Source organism: Mauremys mutica, chromosome 7 (genome assembly GCF_020497125.1).
Source record: "Mauremys mutica isolate MM-2020 ecotype Southern chromosome 7, ASM2049712v1, whole genome shotgun sequence".
In the NCBI taxonomy this organism is placed as follows: Eukaryota; Metazoa; Chordata; order Testudines; family Geoemydidae; genus Mauremys; species Mauremys mutica.
The window spans coordinates 103,629,079-103,642,034 of NC_059078.1; the positions used below are offsets into that span (position 1 = coordinate 103,629,079).

Genomic DNA, 12,956 nt, shown 5'->3' on the forward strand with positions numbered 1-12,956 from the left:
ATCTGAAGTGTGCGGGACTTGATAGACTGCTGGGCGGCCATGCGGCCATGCAGTTTAGAGGGAACTTAGCCCACAGGTGATTTGTAAAAGGCAGTCTCCAGGAGACATGACCCAACTGAAGTCAGGGAATTAGCCTTGTTTCCAGCAGATAGAATGAAAAGTTGCTGGTTACTTAAGGTCATGAAGAAAATGTAGTTTATTGAGAGAAACCCAGTTTGCAAAGTCTATTCTGCTTTGATCAGATTCTCTATAGTCCCAGATTGTGTGCTGGCTATTGAAGTCTCCAGCCTAGATGCTGGAGCGATGGTAAAGCTGGAGCTGATTAGGGGGCTTGTAGACATTAGCCACTTTAAATTGGCTGATGCTTCTAATGTCACAGTAGTTGGATGTGGAAAGTCTACCATCTACATCAACTAAGTTGGACTCAGCCATATTGTTCATACAAACTGTACTTTGAGGTCAAAACCAGAGCTTATGAGAATTAACACGTGTTTCATGAAGGCAGATGACACTAACGTTGTGTTAGGAGGTAATGTGTTCAAGAACAGAGAACTGTAGCACCTCGAGGGCAGGGGCAACATTTATAACATTTCCATGTCCTTGTCTAGGCCCACAGTAACTGGGATCCAATAGATTCAGTTTGCTAGTTGTAGTTTTGATTTTCCCTGAAAGTTAATCATAGGATACACAAGAATGCGGCTGCATTGTACTCAAGGGAACCACTGTCTCTTTTTATGTGCATTTATATGGTGCCTAGAACATTGGGGCCACGAAATGGTCCAGTAATATGAATGGCTAGTAATAATTAAGCACATGTTTCTCTTTTTCATTCTTTGAGTGAATCTGCCAGCAAGACATAAATCAAAACTAGGCCATGTGCTTCATAAGGGAAAAGCTGCAGGTGAGAATTTACATGCTGCAGTAACTATTGGAGACTCAAATAATTGAAATTACTATGAAGTGAGCAAATTTCTTGATTCCATGTTATCTGATTCCCAACATTTGGGAGACGAGGTGTTGGGGGAGGAAGTCTGATGTATCCTCTAGAAATTACTTGAAATTCTTTTCAGCCTGACATTAAATAATGTAAGTTTTTTTAAAAGTGTCACATGGCTTCACTCACCATCAATTCTCAAGCAATGTATTGCTATTTATGGCCAGATTGATTGTTTATTTTCTCTGCTTAATTCAAAATCCGATCCTGTATTCTTTGAGAACCCAAACACTAACATCTAATTACAGACAACTCTGTATTGTTCTTGTTCTGTGGTGTTCTTGATTGGTATTTTAATGTTGAATCCTCTCACTGTTCTCCATTTGACCTAGAACTGAGAACCCTGAGCTATAACATAGTACAACTTATTCATCGACTACATAGTGACCCCCCCCCCTCAGTTCTGCCAATCATGCCAGCTTTGACCACAAACTTGTCTCTCTCTTCCTCAAGTACCTCCATGTTTCCTTCTGTGCCACCCATATGGATGAAATAAACCTCCCAGTCAAAATTAATAAGACCTACCACCTTACCCTCTTTTAAATCCCTCCTCTGCTGCAACACCTACAAATCACTTGCATCTGGCATTGGGAAAGCAACCAGCTGACACCTCTGCTCTTTTGCAAATATGTTTGTTTTATTGCTACCAACTCATTCCCCACCATTCTCTGTTTCATCTTGTCTAAGATTTACCTTGTGAGTTCTCTGGAGCTGGGACTGTCTGCTTTACTTGTCAGTACGCGAGCAAGATAGATCCTTAACAGTGGTTCCTCGGCACTATTGTAGTACAAAAAAATAATAAAACAAACAAAATTGATAGTAAAAACACAAGAGGTGCACAGTGCATCCTGCATTACTTCATTGAAAACCAACAAGGGCTAATGTAGTGGGACAGTCACACCGCTCCAGCCCTGAAGAGGTTAAAACAGCCCTGGGAAAGGGCTGCCCTGGGGAGCCAATAGGGTAGGCTGATTAGGAAGGCAGCCACAGCTGGGGCCACGCCCCAATCAGGCCACACTTGGCCCTGTTATAAGGGCTCAGGGAAGAGCTGCATCAGTCTTTCTCCAGCCTTGGAGGGAGAAGGACCTGGCTGCCTGGGAGCTCAGGGTACAGGGAATGGAGCAGGGCTGGGGGAAAGGCAAGAGGAGCTGAGGAGCTCCAGCCTGGCAACTCCCCAGGCTGCGGGCCTGGTTAAAGGCCAAAACAGATACTGGGGTTGCACAGGGCTGCCCAGAGGGGTGGGCAAGTGGGGCAATTTGCCTTGGGCCCCAGAGGGGCCCCGTGAGCCCTGGCCGAGAATCCCTTCCCTGGCTAGAGGTGCCTTTTTAATTTTTACTCACGTGGCGGTGGTCCAGGTCTTTGGCGGCACTTCGGTGGCAGGTCCTTCAGTGCTGCCGAAGACATGGAGTAAGTGAAGGACTCGCTGCCGCTGAAGACTTGGAGCGCCACTCGCTGAGTACAAGCGCCGCAGTGGGTGGTGCCTTTTTTTATGTCTGCTCCCTCTGGGCGGCCCTGGGGTTGCAGAGGCTGCAGGCAGAGGCAGCTAGTCCAACCCTCTTGCCAATGATGAGTGGCCTTTTACAGGCTGCAGTTTGCCCCAGCGAGAGGGGGATAGATGATGACTGTCAGTAGCCACTGAGGCAAGGTGGGGTTAGAGGGTTGGGGGTTCCCCTGAGAGGGGAGACCCAGAGTGTGGGGGTAGAACCAGGGGCGGCTCCAGGCACCAGCATGCCAAGCGCGTGCTTGGGGCGGCAAGCCACGGGGGGCGCTCTGCTGGTCGCCGCGAGGCAGCAGGCAGGCTGCCTTGGCTGGCATGCCTGCAGACGTTCTGCTGGTCCCGCGGCTTCGGCGGACCTCCCACAGGCATGCCTCCGAATCCGTGGGACTGGGGACCTCCCGCAGGCAAGCCACCGAAGGCAGCCTACCTGCGGCGGCAAAATACCTAGAGCCGTCCCTGGGTAGAACCCTGAGTAAAAGGGCACCGGGGTCTGGGAGGGACACGGGGCCTGAGGCAGGCGAGACATCAGCCGGCAGAGGGCGCTCTGGAGATGGAAAAGAGCTAATTCCCAGGATGACCAACAGGAGACACCGCACCAGTGGGTCGTCACTTTGCTACAGCTAAGAATATTGAAAAGAGTAAACCAGAGAAAAGCTCGGATAAACAAGGGCAATGTAACTAGACTATTTCTGCAAAAGTCAGTGAATGCTGCCAATGCTTAAACCATAATCTATTTGTGTTTTTTACATTAAAAACAAAACAAAAGGATTGATTTGGAGAATCTCTTGTCAGAGATGAAAGTATGCTGGTACGGTCCAGTACGGCGTACCGGCAAGAGCCAGTACGCCGGGCCGGACTGGACCGGCTTCTGCGATGGTGGTTTAAAAGGGCCCAGGGCTCCAGTTGCTCTGGGTAGCCCCAGGCCCTTTAAATCCGCGCTGGAGCTCCGCAAGCCAGGCTTGGGCGAGGATTTAAAGGGCTCTGTGCTCCTGCCGCTGTGGGGAGCAACAGGCCCTTTAAATTCCCTCCGGACTTCCAGCAGCCGTCCCTTTAATTCGCCCCGGGGCTCCCAGCCACCTCTGCAGCTGGTAGCTCCGGGGTGATTTAAAGGCCCTGGGCTCCCAGCCACAGCCGGAGCCCCAGGGCCTTTAAATCTTGAAAGGCCCTGCCCCTTCTGGTTGAGGCCCTGCCTCTTCCAGTTGAGACCACGCCCCCCCACTCAGGACTCCAGCACACCGGTAAGTCCTTTAAGTTACTTTCACCCCTGTCTCTTGTATTTTTTCCAATATAAGTGCTGCATTTGCTTTGCAGAGTTATTGTCCTTCCATTGGGCGATGATCGATTCAAATCTCACAATGTTTTTCAAAGTGAAAGACTGATTAGCCTGTAGTGACTGGCAGTTTATTTGACAGTAGTTTTGAGAATGTTCAAACCTGAGGGAAGTTCTGGCTGATGCATGTAATTTAGCCCTCTTGACTGTGTGGATGGGGTTACTGATTTGCTGTAAGGGATACTTATGCTTCTGATGGATTTTTTTATGTGAATACTTGCTTAAATATTCATATAAAGTACAATGAATATTTGCCTTTGTGGCAGTTATTATCTACCTTTTTTTGAAACCTCCATCCCCAAATGTTGATTTGTTCACAGTGGCTTTGAGATTGTGTTGCTTTTCATTTCTTGTTCTTAAAACTGGGAGTAAATTATAGTGATCATGAGGCTAAAAGTAATGGCAAGAGCCATGAATCGCACTCACAAGCTATGCATGCTTCCCTCAATCCTGATTTACAGCAGCCATTAGAATCCAGCTTGATGCTTCCAATGAGCAGAGGTTACTAATCAGTCAGAATTGTGCTAAATTATGTTGTGCTGTATGTGAGAGGAGCAAAGTTCTGTAGGGACTAGGCTGAGACATCCAAACACATTTCATTTGTCAAATGATCCAAAATTGAACCCAGATTTTTATAGGGTTGAACAATTGCTCCTTAACTCGCTATGCCACTCATTCCCTGACATTAGATTTTGAAAAGAGAATAGAAATGAAATTGAAAACCAAATTCTCCATGATTTTTCCTTGGGGGCGGGGAGGACAATGAATCCATTATGTGTATATATTTGCTTGGAATATGGCCTACAATAAACACTGACGTTTAATTAAATAAGCAGATCATATTTGCACTTTCATATAGGGTTCTCAAAATACGTTACAAAGGTGTTTATGCATTATTAACCCCAAACAGCAGATGAATCTAGGGGTGTGAGATATTCACCCCCACTACAGCCACTTTATGCCAAGTTAAAAGGTCGGAGCGGCCTAAAGGGGCCCTCAAATCCCTGTATCCAGCTACAGGAGGAATCCACTGGCGCACACACTGGGGAAGACAGGCAAAGGCTACCTCCTAAGGAACCCTCACTGCAGTCCCTGGCATATGGGAGTGAGGCTAGGGGCAAGGGAGGAGCATTAGTGGGACAGCTGCAACATTCAGCACTGCAGAGGTTCCAAGCAGCACTGCAATCCATAAGGCAGCCTGAGTAGCCAGCTGTATCATAGATAAGCTCCAGAGCAAGCCAGGATTGTGTCAGCTCATAGATGGCTTAAACCCAAATTTAGCTCTGTCTCCCTCACCTTACCTGGGGCTGCAGGTTCTGTGCTGTGCCTCTTACAAACAGCAGTTTAGAATCTCATCCCATGGCCCCTCAAATCCATCACTTTCTCTGATTACTTGACAGCACTGCTTCTAAGGGCTAGTTGACACTAGAAGTGCTAGTTGGCACAGCTGCATCCATAAGTGCCAACTCCAGTGATGCTCTGGGGCTGGAGCACCCATGGGAAAAATAGTGAGTGCTCAGCACCCACTGGTGGCCCCACTGATCAGCTCCCCCGCATGCTTCCCACCTGCTGACAGACCTTGCCAATCAGTCCCTCCCTACCACTCCCCAGCGCCTTCAACCAACCGATCAGCTCCTCCTCTCTCAAATGAAGTAAAAATCTTAAATGAACTAAATTGTACTATAGAATCTGTATGTATAGTAATTCCATGCTTGTAAAATAATAATATAGTAGTAGGGCTAATTACAGACCACCTGACCAGGATGGTGTTAGTGACTCTGAAATGCGAAGGGAAATTAGAGAGGCTATTAAAATTAAAAAAAACTCAATAATAATAATGGGGGATTTCAACTACCCCCATATTGACTGGGTACATATCACCTCAGGAAGGGATGCTGAAATAAAGTTTCTTGACACCTTAAATGACTGCTTCTGGGAGAAGCTAGTCCTGGAACCCACAAGAGGAGAGGCAATTCTTGATTTAGTCCTAAGTGGAGCACAGGATCAGGTCCAATAGGTGAATATAGCTGGACTGCTTGGTAATAGTGACCATAATATAATTAAATTTAACATCCCTGTGGCGGGGAAAACTCCACAGCAGCCCAACACTGTAGCATTTAATTTCAGAAAAGGGAACTACACAAAAATAAGGAGGCTAGTGAAACAGAAATTAAAAGGTACAGTACCAAAAGTAAAATCCCTGCAAGTTGCCTGGAAACTTTTTAAAGACGCTATAATAGAGGCTCAACTTAAATGTATACCCCAATTTAAAAAACATAGTAATAGAACCGAAAAAGAGCCACCGTGTTTAAACAACAAAGTAAAAGAAGCAGCGAGAAGCAAAAAAGCATCCTTTAAAAAGTGGAAGATAAATCCTAATGAGGAAAATAGAAAAGAGCATAAACTCTGGGAAATGAAGTGTAAAAATATAATTAGAAAGACCAAAAAAGAATTTGAAGAATAGCTAGCCAAAGACTCCAAAAGTAATAGCAATTTTTTTAAAAATACATCAGAAGCAGAAAGCCTGCTAAACAACCAGTGGGGCCACTGGACGATCGAGATGCTAAGCGAGCACTCAAAGATAAGGCCATTGCGGAGAAACTAAATTAATTCTTTGCATCGATCTTCACCGTTGAGGATGTGAGGGGGATTCCCAAACCTGAGCCATTCTTTTTGGGTGACGGATCTGAGGAACTGTCCCAAATTGAGGTGTCATTAGAGGAGGTTTTGGAACAAATTGATAAACTAAACAGTAATAAGTCTCCAGGACCTGATGGTATTCACCCAAGAGTTCTGAAAGAACTCAAATGTGAAATTGCAGGACTACTAGCTCTCATCTGAAACCTATAATTTAAATCAGCTTCTGCACCAAATGACTGAAGGATAGCTAATGTGATGCCAATTTTTAAAAAGAGCTCCAGAGGTGACCCTGGCAACTACAGGCCAGTAAGTCTCACTTCAGTACCGGGAAAATTGGTTGATACTTTCGTAAAGAACAAAATTGTCAGACACATAGATGAACATAATTTGTTTGGAAATAGTCAACATGTTTTTTGTAAAGGAAAATCATGCCTCACCAATCTACTAGAATTCTTTGAGGGGGTCAACAAGCATGCGGACAAAGGAGATCCAGTGAATATAGTGTATTTAGATTTTCAGAAAGCCTTTGACAAGGTCCCTCACCAAAGGCTCTTAAGCAAAACAGTCATGGGGTAAGAGGGAAGGTTCTTTCATGGATTGGTAACTGGTTAAAAAATAGGAAACAAAGGGTAGGAATACATGGTTAGTTTCAGAATGGAGAGAGGTATAGAGTGGTGTCCCCCAGGGATCTGTACTGGGCCCAGTCCTATTTAACATATTCATAAACGATCTGGAAAAAGGGGTAAACAGCGAGTTGGCAAAATTTGCAGATGATACAAAACTACTCAAGATAGTTAAGTCCCAGGCAGACTGTGAAGAGCTACAAAAGGATCTCACAAAACTGGGTGAATGGGCAGCACAATGGCAGATTAAATTTAATGTTGATAAATGCAAAGTAATGTACATTGGAAAACATAATCCTAACTATACATATACAATGATGGGGTCTAAATTAGCTGTTACCACTCAAGAAAGAGATCTTGGAGTCATTGTGAATAGTTCTCTGAAAACATCCACTCAATGTGCAGCGGCAGTCAAAAAAGTGAACAGAATGTTGGGAATCATCAAGAAAGGGATAGATAATAAGATGGAAAATATCATATTGCCTCTATATAAATCCATGGTACGCCCACATCTTGAATACTGCGTGCAGATGTAGTTGCCCCATCTCAAAAGATATATTGGAATTGGAAAAGGTTCATAAAAGGGCAACAAAAATGATTAGGGATATAGAATGGCTTCCGTATGAGGATAAATTAATAAGACTGAGACTTTTCAGCTTGGAAAAAAGGCGACTAAGGGATGGGGGGTATGATAGAGGTCTATAAAATCATGAGTGGTATAGAGAAAGTACATAAGGAAGTGTTATTTACTCCTCCTCACAAGGGACCACCAAATGAAATTAATAGGTAGCAGGTTTAAAACAAACACAAGAAAGTATTTTTTTCACTCAACGCACTGTCAACCTCTGGAACTCCTTGCTAGAGGGTGTTGTGAAGGCCATACTATAATGGGGTTCAAAAGGGAGCTAGATAGGTCCATCAATGGCTCTCTTCCATGAATCTATTAGCCAGGATGGGCAGAAATGGTGTCACTAGCCTCTGTTTGCTGGAAGCTGGGTTTGGGTGACAGGGCATAGATCACTTGATGATAACCTGGCTGTTCATTCCCTTTGGGGCACTTGCCATTGGCCACTGTCAGAAGACAGGATACTGGGCTTGATGGACCTTTGGTCTGATCCAGTATGGCCGTTCTTCTGTCCCACTCCCACCCGCACCCAAACCTTTTACCAGCCAATGATCAGCTGTTCAGTGGCATGCAGGAGGCACAGTGGGGTGGGGGGGGAGGAGAAGGGAGAGGAAGAGGCAGAGGGAGGGTGGGTGAGCTCAGAGGAGGGGGTGGAGTGGGGGGCAGGAAGAGGTGGGGAAGGGGTGGAGTGGGGGGTTAAGCAACCCCTGAGAAATCGGAAAGACAGAGCCTATGGGAGAGAACTTTCCTATCAGCATAATAAATTTGCCTCTGTGAGAGGTGATAGCTATTTCTCCCACCAACATAGCACTGTCCACGCCAGTGCTTAGGGTCATTGTAATTTATGTCACTCAGGGTGGCTTATTCACCCCCCTGAGCAATATAAGTTATACTGAAGCAAGTGGCAGTGTAGACCTGGCTTTAAATGGAAGTATATTTACATCAAAAACACTGAAGAAACTGGGCAGAAAAAAATAATATTCTAGTTCTCCTGACAACACAAAATTACATACAATCTTTTTGGAATAAAACTGATTGAAATTCTCTTTCACAGAAATAACTTCAATATATGGTTATAATACAATGACTGAGCTCTATAAAGAAAATAATGGAAATTGCCCATTCTTACTAAAATTATGCCAACACAAATCCACATAAATCCTCTATTTAAAAAAATAGACTAGGCAATAGTTTTATGCTGCGTACTCAAAGACTCTAGCTGTGATAACAGCTAGCTTTCCAGATGTTCCCACCCCCCTCTTGTTTTTTTGAATAGTTTGTGACCCAGTAAATCTTTGGATTTGTTTTGACTTCAAATTGAGGCCCATAGTTGCTAGAAAAATCTTAAACCAGTGGTTTTCCACATTGTCCATACTATAATCCCATGTTACAGCGGGAGTGAAAAAAACTCAGGATCCTTGTATCTAGCCTTAAAAAACAATGGGTGATCATGACACATCTAGGAACCATAGGGCTCCCAGGTTGAGAATCCATTATTTAAACTCTTTCAACTAAACTCTTTCAACTCCCCTGCTGCTTCCCTCACTGACAAATATACATAGTGTTTATATCTTATTTTGTAATTCACTGAATTTTTTTTTTACTTTCCAAATGAGAAGTGAATGGGATATTAATATGTTCCAGACCAATGAACAAGATATAGTATTACACACGTATGTGCCATCAATCATCATTATTTAGTATAGCTGCTTTCATGATTACAAATAATAATTGCCAACTTTTATTTCAACTTGTAATTTGGATGGAGCTACTTAAAGACCAAAGTCCAGGGAGGGCTAGAGAGAGACACCACCAGAGGGGTACTGAGATAGGCCTTGGTGGACCGTATACCTTGGAAGGGGTTTGTGCTGGTTAACATGCAGACAGTGTGACTCGGCCAGAGCACTGTGTCACTGACAAACCCACCTGAGAAACATCAAAGGGGGTCACCAGAACTAAAGAACGTGGACATGTGGAACCAGAGAGGGGCACTAGCGAGATGTGAGTGCCAACCCCATTACAAGAGGATTACAGAGTATCTTCAGAAAAGTTTCCTAGAGATCTCTATGTAGGATTCCCAGGAGATCTCTGTGTGCACTAACAAACTTTTCTGCAGGGCCCACACTGTGTAGCTGCATAGGGGAATGAGAAGCAGATGCAAACAGTCCTAGTGTTGTTAATTTCTATCCCTTATCCCACTTCTATCCTGTAACAAAATAAAGGAGAGCTCTACCTCATGTGACCATGTAGCATCAAAGCAAACTGAGTACTTACTAGACCTCCCCTCTCCTGCTTCAGACACACTAGAGCTGGAGTGTTGGCACTGGCTAGATCCCTTCAGTGTCAAAAAAAGCTCTTGGCTCGCTGTGCCACCGGATGACCCTGTTGCCTGTCCCACATTCTCCAACAACTCAACTTCCTTGTCCACCACTTCATCCTCAGGGTCAACTCCATTGGCCGCTGCCTCCAATCCCCCTAAAGTATCTCTGGGGTTCTTTGTATTTGAGGTGGGGTCAGTGCTGAGGAGGGCGTGCAGCTTCTTGTAGAAGCAGCATGTCTTCAGCGCTGCATCAGAGCAATGGTTGGCTTCCCTCAGCTCCTTGATCTTAGCACACTCTGCGGCATGTCCCTTTTGTGCCCCTTCTCCTCCATGCTACAAGCAATCTGCTCGTAGGTATCAAAGTTCCTATGGATGGAGCGGAGCTGCGACTGCACAGCCTCTTCTTCCCACAGACTCAACAGATCCAACAACTGCAGTGTACTCCAGGCAGGAGTGCATTTGCTGTGGAAAGCCAGCATGGTCAGCTGGGCAGATGCTATGTGAACTCTCCACACCAAGCAAACAGGAAGTGGAATTCCTGTGCCTTTAAAGGTGAAGGGACACATGCCTGTGTACCTGGCTGCAGGGCAGGAGAGTTCAAACTGCTGATCAGAGTGGTCATGATGGGCATTATTGGACACCTCTTGGAGACTACTTAGTGTGACATAAACAAACATAGTGTCTACACTGACATTGCATTGCTCTAACTTCTTCACAAAAAGCTCTGTGCCTCTTGTCGAGCTGGTTTTATTATGTCAACACAGCAGGAGAGTTAAATTGGCAGGAGGAGCACCGCAGCGTGCACATCTCCACTGTTTTGTTGATGAAAGCTGCCTTTTATCGATAAAGCTGTGTGGTGTGAACAAGGCCTTATTCTGTGTTTGTACAGTGCCTAAGACAATGGGGCCTGATTTCTTTTGGGCCTTCCAGGTGCTATTGTAATACAAAATAAGACACTAAGGAAGATGTTGTTGGTGCAACTCTCGCTCTTTTAATAGATATTCAGTGACAACTGGAGCTCTTTTGTTGCTTCCCCTTTTTTCACTCTTAAACTTTGTCTACATGAGGGAAATTTGGGTGGAGGGGGGGAGAATCCCTGACACCATTTCTGCTGCACTACGGTCAGCAATATTGGGAATTCCAATACAGACAGCTCTTTGGCTTTAGCCCGGCATGAGTTGGACTTGATCTAATCATCATGGTGCTGAAAATGGCTGCCAGAGATGGGAGACGTCTATTTAAGGGGTCTCAACTTCACTAACACCAATGCAACTTGGACTAGTACTAGTAATAGTGATGTAGAAAAGGCTTTATTCTGTTTTCTTTATGCGTGTTTACAGTTATAGCTCAGCATCTCCAGCCATTGTTGCTCCACTGCAGACATTGAAGTAGCTATTTTGTTTTCTTGTTTTGAGCTAGCAGAACAAATATTGCATTCACCTCAACTGATGAAATTCATCCAAATAGCACCAAAGTCAGTGAAATTACTCCAGATTTACACCTGTGTAATTGAGAGAAGAATTTCACCACTTTTCCATTTCTTCATCGACAAACCGTGATGGGATATCATAGGCCTACTTTTTTTTTCCCTCACAATTCAAGCCCCTACATATAGGTAATTCCCAATGCCAGCTTCTCACTTGCTCCATGTACACATCTGTTTGGGGGCTCGCATCTGCAGTTTAATGGTTGTTTGGAGGTTCCTCTACAGAATCATGACGTGTGTCTTCTACATCAGACATTATTTGAGGGTCATCCTCCAAGTAGCCATCACTATCTCATTGCACACCATGAGTGACTGTGAACTGTTCTACAGAATTACCTGGGAATTTCCTAAATCAGACTGTGTGTGAGAGTTACCACTGCCCAATAGGCTCCCAGGGCCAGATCGCACATCCTCATTCTCTGGCATGTGAGTTTGAGACCCGCCACTAAGGACCTTCTTTTTCTTTTCTTTTTCTTTTTCTTCTTCTTCTCCTTATCTCTTTAGCTTCTTTTAAAATTTTTATTATGACCCAGCCCCATAACTTTTTGACAGCATTCTCTTTATCCCCTCAAACCCTGCAAATACAAACACTGACCCCTGTTAGGAGGCTTTCCCTTCACCCCTCCCCTGGTTCTTGTGACGCAGACAGAAAGCAGAAGACCAGAATTACAAACCGCAGGCAATGCAATGTTTATTGGAGTTAGTTTCAAGCAACTATATCCATAACTCTGACACCTCAGAACCTTTTCCCAGTGTCCCATCTGCTCCCCTCCTTAGCTGGCATAAATATACCTGAAGTATGCCCTTGGTCCCACCTCTTACAATTAATGGTCATGTTCTGTTTTGGGGGATCATGAGTCTGGGGGCTTCATTCCACCTCTTTTGTATCCTATGGGAGGGGTAAGGAGTGAGGCTGGTTTTCAGTCAGGGACAGGTATTTCTTTGGCCTTAGTGTTTCTTATACCTTCCCCCTCAGCCCCCCGTTTGCCCCTCCCAATTGGTTGCTTGACCTTGCCTTAGATAGGAGTTGAGGCAGTCTTCAAGTGTACGCTCGTATATTATTCTTCCACCATACCCAGTAGCACTTTAGCTGTTCTTATCTGTTCCCATTATATACCAAACCCATTTGGCTAGACAGAAGCAACACACAGTGTCGTCGTTCACACACATTAGTAAGGATATAAGTGTATCAGAAATCAAATGGGCAAACAAGACCTAAAATTCTAGCTCAGGCAAATATACAGGCCAAAATCCTGCATTGTCATCACTAATACTCCTAACAACCCGCAGCTTGTTTTCCCCACTGCTGATGTGTACCCTTGGGGATACCCCTTTTACCTTTTCCATGCCTAGTCATGCCTGCTCAGAACCAACCTCTAGAAGACTGCAGAATTTTTCAGTCAGCCACAAGAGCTTTTGCATTTTTGATGTAGTCTCCAG

The 12,956-nt window shown here is 44.7% G+C and overlaps 1 protein-coding gene across 1 annotated transcript in view; it reads left to right on the forward strand.

Annotated features, from left to right (window-relative positions):
- Window positions 1-12,956, forward strand: part of TCERG1L (transcription elongation regulator 1 like) — a 207,924-nt gene that overhangs the window by 97,493 nt on the left and 97,475 nt on the right. The window lies entirely within an intron of this gene.